Here is a 10,786-nt window from a genome sequence, read left to right on the forward strand (position 1 = left end):
ACTGATGGAATTGATAAACCATTTGCAGAATGGAGGTTAAAGCAAATCAGTGTTAAAATTGAAGATTGATACAAAAGAATTTATGAGGTTCAGATTCATTGAAGTTGAATAATTCTCTGAGTTATTACGTACTATTAAGGGGTTTTCAAAATTAAAAAAAAAATATTTGTCTTATTAAATAGTACAATATGTTTTAAATATTCTCCATTCGATCCATCTCCAAATCGATCCGCGTAAAATTCTAATAAATTGCCCTTTGGAAGTTCCACACACTAGGCCATGTCAATTTCAACATAAAGCTTTAAACCCGTTTATCTCTAGCTCAATTTTTTGAGTCGGCGGACACAATTTCTCGAAAAGTTATAAGAAAAGATTTTTTATTATAACTATTTTTTTTAATCCAATATATGCCGAAAATTTTACTAAAAAAGTGAGTATTTTTGTTAAAATTACAAATATTAGTATTTTCCTTTTTCCTTCGTTAATTAACTACATTTATCCATGTACTATTGAAATATTTTTTAGTTTATTAATTGTATGATAAGCTAATAATGGGTTATAATGGCCACAGCAAGAGCACGGGACACGTCAAAGGAGATGAGGTAACAACAGAGTTTTCGGAATTTTTAAATAAAAATATCACAAAACACTATTTAAATATACTGTATTGCTTAAATGAAATATATGATTCTATATATTAAACAAGTAAGAAAAGGCTAAGTTCGGGTGCAAACGATCATTTTATACTCTCGCAATTTATTTAGAGATTTACCTATATTTTCGGTGAAAAATTACCCTTAGGCACTGAGTTCTTCATGTTTGATATCAGGGGCCTTGAAAAGTCATGGTTCGATTTTGACAAATTTCCAAAAGCGATGTCACAGCTCAAATACAGTATTTATGTAAAGTTTTATTTCGCTATCTTTATCGGTTCCTTATGTATACGTTATAAAGTGAACGAATCAGAAGGATTCAAAATTGAGTTATATGAGAAGTAGGCGTAGTTGTGAACCGATTTCGCCCATATTCCACAAGCGTCATCAGGGTGTCAAGAAAATATTATATACCGAATTTCATTGAAATCTGTTGAGTAATTCTTGAGATATGGTTTTTGACCCATAAGTGGGCGACGCCACGCCCATTTTTCATTTTGTAAAAAATCTCAGTGCAGCTTCCTTCTGCGATTTCTTACGTAAAATTTGGTGTTTCTGACGTTTCTCGTTAGTGAGTTAACGCACTTTTAGTCATTTTCAACCTAACCTTTGTATGGGAGGTGGGCGTGGTTATTATCCGATTTCTTTTATTTTTGGACTATATAAGGAAACGGCTAAAAGAAACGGCTGCAGAAAGTTTGGTTTATAAAGCTTTATTGGCTTGCAAGATATATACAAAAAACCTATTTGGAGGCGGGGTCACGCCCACTTTTCCAAAAAAATTACATTCAAATGTGCCCCTCCCTAATGCGAGCCTATGTTCCAAATTTTATTTTCATAACTTTATTTATGGCTTAGTTATAGCTCTTTATGTGTTTTTGATTATCGCCATTTTGTGGGCGTGGCAGTGGTCCGATTCCGCCCATCTTCGAACTTAAGCTTCTTATGGTGCCAAGGAACACGTGTTCCAAGTTTCAATAAGATATCTCAATTTTTACTCAAGTTACAGCTTGCACGGACGGACGGACGGACAGACAGACATCCGGATTTGAACTTTACTCGTCACCCTGATCACTTTGGTATATATAACCCTATATCTAACTCGTTTAGTTTTGGGACATACAAACAACCGTTATGTGGACAAAACTATAATACTCTCTTAGCAACTTTTGTTGCGAGAGTATAAAAATATATATATTAAAATACCCTCTATTTCAACCTAACCCCTAAAGGCCCATCTACAGATGCAGCAGTACTGACTATCTGATTAGTATATAAAGATATTTCGTTTTCATATGTTTTCGTTTATTACACCAACCTTCTCATTTAGAACTATGACGGCCTAAGTTAACACCGACTTTTTTAATTGAAATCAGTAATAATTCAAACTATGGGAAACCTTGAAGCAAATTTGGACAAATATTGCCGCATAAAACAAGGGGTCCGTTGTGGTTGCGAAAAAACGACTGTTGTGGACGTTATATATGTAGGTCGTTGACGTTGAAGACGTTGCAATTTACTATGAGGGTGTGAGTTAGTATTTAATATCTTTTATTTAGTTTAACAGCGAAATAGATTTGTATTACCCCGATTTCAACAGCGCACTGTAAATGGGGACCTCTTTGGATCATTGGATTAATTTATTTAGCAAATTGAAAGCCGATTATAGAGTATCGTTTCTACTGCAGTCGTCCAGACAGTTGGTATTAGTCAGAGTTAGCGATTAAATAAATTGTAATGTGCATATACCACGAAAATGGAGTATGTGTCTGCGATGTGTCGCTCAACAGCCCACGAACGTTTCAAACCCGACTGAAACACGTATTTCATTAGTTTACAAATGGCAATATGCAATTACCTATCTATATACAATATATAAAAGCATACATTGATACATTATATACACAGTTCATATGGAAGGCGAATACCGACTACGACAAACACGCACATCAGTGAGCACATACTCGTATGTGGGCATGTGAGTTTGTATTTAACCAAATACTCGATTGTACTGTTTTTTCTTCGTTACTTGCAGTACTGTGTGGGTGTTCATGACGACATTTTTCATTTTAACGACTTTTGTGGAAATCATTTCGCAATCATATAAATTACAATGCAACTCCAATTTCATATCCTTGATGTCCATATACCATAAATAAAAACACATACATTTCCTGGCCTTAAAATTCTTCCTTCACTTATTGCCCAAAACGATGAAACAGGATTGTGGTGTGTGAAAAATTGGCCTTCCATTTCCAAATATGTCCGGACAACATTCTACATCGCCAGGTCGAATGGACAAAAGCTGAGAAGTTGCATTCTGATCCAAAAATAAGAGAGTTATACCCTGCGTATGTGAAATATTGCTTTTATGGCCATTGGAATAAAATTTAAACCTTAAGTAACCTCGGTTGGCTCTTACGTTAGTGTTTGCTTTCTTATATACTTTAATCTTCATTTCCGTTCAAATGTATGAAGTTGTATATAAGTAACTCGCACGCTATTCTAATTTCAAAACACTCTATACTCCTCATAAAATATACTAAAATATACCGTTACGATATCTTACCTCAATAGTCAAAAAGAAAGCTTCGAATCGGCAGAATATCAGATACGCTGCGTAGGCGATTGTGCGATCAGTGTAAATATGTAAATATGTACGTATGTGCATTGAATGCATTCATGTCCACAGACTGAAGTTTAACAATTTAAATTTCAAACCGGATTTTACCAGTGCACCGGAATTATTTTCAGTGCAACCATGTATATCTAAATAAAATCGTTAAATAACGCAAACATTTTGATATTTCTTGCTTATTTTTGTGGGTGAACATTTGATAAAAAGTTTTACGAAATTCTTGCTAAAGAAATTTCAACGAACAATAATTATTCAACATGGGAACATATATATGTATGGATGCACAGGAAACTATGATGGTAATACATAGTTAATATACATATTTATATAAAAAGGGGAATCTGGACTTTTTTAATTTGAATTTTGAACATACACACATATGTACATTTTTTAAAGAAATTCTGCTCATATATATTCGGCTTGCTGTTGTTGTAAAACGGAGAAAATTGGCTTACGCTTTCTGATTTAGATTGATTAGCTAGTGGTATAATCGAACACAAATATGGTATATATGTTTACTTTTTTTACTGTCCATCTATCATCTCTTTGTTTGCCGCAAGTGGATGATGATTTATTAATTTATGACACTAGAATAGAATTATTACCAAAAACTGTATTATGGTCTGATTTAGGTCACATGCGAGATATAACATATTTGCAAGAAAAAACATACTTTTATTTTTTATTTTATTTATTTACATATATATATTTAAATAGTCTTTTTCCATCCGAAATCAGTAAACCAAAAATATTTCGATAGTACAGGGCTAAGTCTAGTTAATGAGTTTTACTCGGATCGATTTTTGGATAATATTTTAAATACATATAAATTTTCAAATTTTGAAATTAGTATATACTAGGGCGGTAACAATCAATTATACAATACTTTTTTTCTGAAGTAATATAGTGAAGTTGAATTAAATAGATCACAAATAGTATATAATATTTGTATATTTGGGTTAATTTTTGTATTAATTTGGTAATTTTGGACCTAACGGAATTTTATCCTTGGAATGCAAAAATTATTATGCAAACTATTATTTTTCTATTTGAGAGATATGTATGTTCAAACGTTTTATGCTTTTCGTAAAAAACCCAATTCGAAATTAATAGAAAGCAATATAATATACCAGTAAAGTTAGTTTTCGAACGAAATTAAAAAAAAAGTTCTATATTGTATTTGTACATTTGATTGATTTTGTTTTGGTTTTTATATTGCGCAGGCCTTTTTGAACCTGACAGAAGTTCTTCCTTGGAACCCAGAAATATATTTAAACGAAGAAAATAGATTTAAGTATATACGAGTATAATGTTATAAATTTATTTTTTTTTATGTTTTAACATTTGACTTTAAACCGGAGGGAATTTTAAAATTTTTAAATTTATTGTATTTTTATAAATAGTAAGTATTTCTGTAAAACTTGGATTATGATGTTTAGTTTACTATTTAAAACAGTATTTAATGCCGAAAACTTAAAAAAATAACATTTAAATAATGAGGTAGGGTACGTACGACAGACATCAGAATCTGTGAATGCCTCAGTCAACTTAAAAAAAATTACAACCATGCGCCATATCTCATTGCTTCACCCTAATCTACTCATTGCAAATCGCAATTTTCTAATTGAAAACGATGCAATAATTAATCTCATATTGGTCTACAATTTTAGTAATTCGTTACTATATACATATACTCCTAATATAAAATAAATAACAAATATTCACAAAAAATTGACGGCATTTAAATGATGATGACGATAGGTAGGAAATCGATAAGAAACGACTTGTATACCTAACGGAACGAATTCTCGCTGTAAGCTCAACGGCAGCTAATCGCAAATCGAGTAGAGCTTTGGCGCTCTTAACTAACTGAACCTGGCTCGAATCCATATATAAGTATGTGTGTACATACGAGAATTTGTTATGATTCATGCCACGTCTGCTGAAGCCGTGATGCATTCGCTATGCCAAATAAAGCGCAGTGAAATGAATAGCCAAACAAGATTTGCTTTCGGACACCAATATGGAGGGCTTGCGATTAGACGCTATTCTGATTGTGACACATGTACATATGTATGTATAGATATACAGAATTTTGTGTACAACACAAAACATATGTTTATGCGTACATTGGCTGATTCGTATTGGATGAGTAATTAAATATTTTAAGCAATTACTGAGCTTAATGAGAAATTTATGTGCTGCTTCTACACAATGTGTTTTTATATGCATACATATATGTATGTACATATGCATGTATAATGACATTTTTTGCAATCGAAGTCACAGCACATTCCTTTTGTTGGCTTTGTGATCAATAAATTCCAAACAGCTACAAATTAATGCTTTCTTATCTGCCCTGATTGTGTTATGAAACTGTTTTCGGTGGTGTAGTTGACCGCTATGCAACGATTTTTGGGGATAACATAGGCGGGCAAAATGAGAGGCACATATTACATATACATATGTATATGTACATTAGGGGTATAACTTTTTGAATTTTTTTGAAAAAACAAAATTTACATGGCATAACACGATGAGGAATAGTAAAAAAATGATAACTGCGTTTTTAGTTTTTCGATTTATTTCAAAAACTTCACGCAGAATTTAAATTGAAAAAATTCATATGTTATATGCGAAGAAGAAGAAGACAAATTTTGATTTAGAAGCAAAAAGACTAATTTAAGTACAAGACAAATACATTTTTATAGTAAATATACGTTTTAGTTCATTATTTAATTCATTTTGATATTATTTGAGATAAACTTAAGATTTAAACTATATTCAGATTTACAAAAAGGGTACATTTCCTGAATAACTTTGATGGCTCTTTCAGCGCAAATCTTAGATCTTTTTAAACTCAGAATTGCAGAATCTTCTTTTACCCAGTGTTTAAGAAAACACTTATGCTCAGTTTCGAATTGCTCGACAGATTCAGCTGATGATGTTGAAGTGTTGAGCGCCACTTTTTTTTTTCAAAATGACAGATTTTGCCAATTTTTTTTGCCGAAAAAATTGTTATACAGTAGAATTCCGATTATCCGGACGCAGTCGTCCCGGGTCTATTTGCCAATTTAAAATTGTTTTGACAGCACAAATTATTAAAAAAAAAATAAGTTATTAAAATTAGGTCTATCTAATTCTTCAATTGAAGCGCACGACCATTTTAAAGAAATATCAGAAGCAATGAAAATCCTTTGCATTGGAGAAGGTTGCGGTGAAGGGAATGTTAACTCGAAGATCTCCATAACTCGAACTTTTGAATTGGCAATAGCGTTTAGAAATCAAATTTCATACAAATTTTCTTCCATAACTCGAATTTTGATTATGCCGATGTCGAAATTCGACAAGAGCATAATACAAAATTTAAAATTTTACTATCGAGGCAGGATTTTAAAATAGTCCCTTTATATCGTATGTTGGCCCTACGCTCCAACTGGAGTTAAAGGAAATTATATATTTATATCGTATGGAGGTGAACATAAAATATGATATTACACTTATGAATTGCATCAATCATGTAACAAAGGCATGGGGGGGTACTGACGTCATGAGCCGAACAATAGCAAACTGTAAAAAACAAAATTACATAATAAATTATTTAACGTATTTACATAAAACTATATGCGAAGTAAATAAAACAACTGGGTATAAATCTATATTTTGCAGATTTTTGAAAATTTGTAAGTTTTAATGAAAATTCTATAACTCGAAGCCTATCTAACTCGAAGTGTTTTTGTGGTTATGGTGATTCGAGTTAGAGAAGTTCCACTGTATTATGAAATTCTTTATTGTTATAGCTCGTGTTTTATACATCGTATTATCTAGATGATTCATGTAAAATCCCTTACAAAATACACGTTTACATTACAATAAAAATATTGTTGATTTGCTTTGAAATCATATAATCGATTTTATTTGATCCGGATAATCGGGATTTTACTGTAATTTCAAGTTTTACGGATTTCACGATACAATAGAAACTATTTTGCTTTATCAGAATTATTAATATTCTTATTTCTTGTTAAAGATATATGGTATCGAAAAGTGTTCAAATTATTCAAGTGGCTGAACACACTTATAAAACATTCAGAGTAAAAACATACATATTCCACCCAAATAATATTCCATACTAACTATTGGATTCAAGTTTAGGTCATTAGCACAAAAAATAACAAATTGTCATTAATTCAAAAACTCATAATGTCAAAATCAAATATTCCATCCAATATACATATAATGTAAAGTATCCAAAATCATAAAAATTTAAACAAGAAAACCAACATTTCAACATTATCGAAAGCATTTATTATCTAAATTCGTTGATTCGGTTGAGAAGGAATAAAATATTCTTTACCGTTATCATTTTTCCTAATTCCATGTACCGGCTTACTATAGCTATCCGATATCCGAGCTATTTACTTACCGGGGCTTTTATGAATTATTTTACTGACCAATGATGAAATATGCGTATATATAATATAATAAATATAAAATAATAATATTCAATCAAAAATCCATAACCAAAAAAAGTATATACTCCCGCCCTGAATTTTGAAAGCTTAGCGTGGGTGCACTACAATCAAATTCTCTGGAAACAATGATTCGCTTTTATTTCCAATATTTAATATTTGTTGTCACTTACCATACTTGCATATAAAACCATACCATACATTGACTTTTACATTTAACAAAAATGGATAACTGAGACACTGAAACAAGAATTTGGATTGTCCGCCGCTATCACGCACTGGAGTCCGTAGTTTCGGTTCAAAGAATGTTCGGCAATCCTCCGAGCAGATGGACCATAATGAGACTTGTAAACAATTTTGCCGAGCATGGGACAGTCAACAGAAGTCCTTACCATCGAAACCCCTTCAGTTCGAACAGAGGAAACAATCGCTGCTGTAGCTGCTGCCATACAAAAGAAAAAAAAAAGGTAAGATGCCGCACATGCATCAACGAGCAGGGGGGGGGGGGCATTTAAATTCCATTATTTTTAAAACTAATTAAGCTATATTTAATAAAATTTAATGAGCTTTAACATGAATAAAAGAAAAATTAATTCCATACACTGAAAAAAAATTATTTGAGTTTCTTAATGTAGCGTAGCAAAATTCATCAGCCACCCTGTACATACCAACAAACGAGCATTGTCGAAAAGAAACAAATATAACCTTGAAGTCATATTTAAATGTTGGCTTCGCAAACTTATGTACGACAAATACATTGCTGAAATTCTCACTAGCTTAATTAAGAATCGAGCAGCCGGCCTCAGTCACTTAAATCTAATTTTTCACATTGTTACATCTATACATATGTAGTTGTTGTAGTTGTATATAAACAAGCAGGCTTATAGGCAATAAAAAGTGACGTCGCATACGGAAGGGCAAATTTCATTAGGAACTTGAAAACTTTGCATGAGCGAGTATATAAAGCAATTTACTCAATTATCTTTGATTAGACGAGAAGCGCTTTTCAAAATCTTAGACAATCTCTACACGTACATACAGATGTACATATGTACATATCACCGACAGTGAAACGAAAAAATGTACGTGCATTGTATTTTTAGGTACCGGAAGGGAAAATTGCAGTTTATTTAGCAACTATGTATATTTTTATACTTTCTCATCATGTTGCACAGAGTATTATAGTTTAGTTCAACGGTTGTAAACGGTTGTTTAAAAGAGAAATAAAATAGTTAGACATGGGGTTATATACACTGGTGGCCACATAATTAGGGACAAAATAAAGTTGAGTAAAGCACGCGTTTCAGTTCAATGTTTTTAGCACTAAATTTTCGCCTAGAGACCCACTGTAAATTGCAACGGTATATTATAACTGTGCTCAAAAATGTAGCACGTTTTTGAGTGACAAATTTAGACACTTTTATTAAAATTCGGCGGTTGGATGAATTTATTGTATTTTGAGTGTGCTGGTGCTTGGTCACATAATTAAGGACACCCATTTTTTTTTATTGGATTTTTTATTATTTTAACACAAAAACTTGCGGTAAGTTGTATAAATCATTTGTATATTAACTAAATATTCAATATCAAATAAAATAACTGTTAGATATGGGACGGAAAAAGAGTTGTACTCCAGAATTGAGGAAAATAATTATTTACAATTACGTGAAGGAAAAAATTCCATTCCTTCGCTTCCACCCGTAGCGAAAGAAGTTTTATGCTCAAAATCAATGGTTCACAATGCTTTGATTCATTACGGAGGACAGGGAGTAAAATAAAAAAAAAAAAACGGCCCAGAAAAACTACTTCAAAGGACGATCGTGTAATTTGTAGAGTTTGCCAGGCGAATCCTTTTTTAACTTCCAGGCAAATTCTTGGCACGATAAAGGATCAACTGACCAACGATGTATCAACACGAACCATCAGATGTCGTCTTCTTGAATCGCAAGAAAAAAACCGCACGTATCAAACAAAAACTTAGAGAGTCGTATTAAATTTGCAAAGGAGTATATCGGAAAACCCTTAGATTTTTGGAAACAAATACTGTTGAGCGATGAATCCAAGTTTAATTTATTTGGTTCAGATGGGAAACAATTTGTTCGTTAAATTATCAATAAATCTATACCTTAGAAGATAATAAATATGGTAACTGAAGTTTAATAAAATATGTCGCTTTTAAATTATAAAATAAACCAATATTTTAAAAGAAAACAGAGTGTCCTTAATTATGTGACCACCAGTGTATATTATATATAAATGATCAGGATGACGAGTGAAGTTGAAATCTGGATGTCTGTCCGTCCGCCGTCTATCCGTCTGTCCGTGCAACAGATAACTGGAGTAAAAATTAAGATGTCTTGACGAAACTTGGTACACATGTTTCTTGCTACCGTATTAAAAATCGGAACACTGCCACGCCCACAAAGCTAAGCCATAAATAAAGCTATAAAAGTAAAATTTGGTACAAAGGATAACATTAGGGAGGGAAACATTTGGATGTAACTTTTTTTAAAAGTCGGCGTAGCCCCTCCCCCAAATAGGTTTTTTTTTATATATATCTCGCAAACCAATAAAGCTATATAAACCCAACCTTCCGTAGTCGTTTCTTTTAGCCACTTTGTTATACAGTCTAAAAATTAAAGAAATCGGATAATAACCACACCTACCTCCCATACAAAGGTTATGTTGAGAATTACTAAAAGTGAGTTAAATCACTAACAAAAATCGTCAGAAACACTTAATTTTACAGAAATTTTTGGGCGGAAGATTTACGGTCCTTTAGACATTAGCATAGACATAGTTCTATAGTTCACCGAATAAAGAGACAGCGGCTACGCTGGCTAGGTCATGTGGTTCGAATGGACGAAATGCTCCAGCTCTGAATGTGTTCGATGCAGTAACCGCTGGTTGAAGCCGAGGAAGAGGGAGACCTACACTCCGTTAAAAGGACCAGGTGGAGAAGGACCTGGCTTCACTTGGCGCCAAACTGCCAAAAGGAACAATGCGTGGCGCGCGATTGTGGA

Source organism: Zeugodacus cucurbitae, chromosome 6 (genome assembly GCF_028554725.1).
Source record: "Zeugodacus cucurbitae isolate PBARC_wt_2022May chromosome 6, idZeuCucr1.2, whole genome shotgun sequence".
In the NCBI taxonomy this organism is placed as follows: Eukaryota; Metazoa; Arthropoda; class Insecta; order Diptera; family Tephritidae; genus Zeugodacus; species Zeugodacus cucurbitae.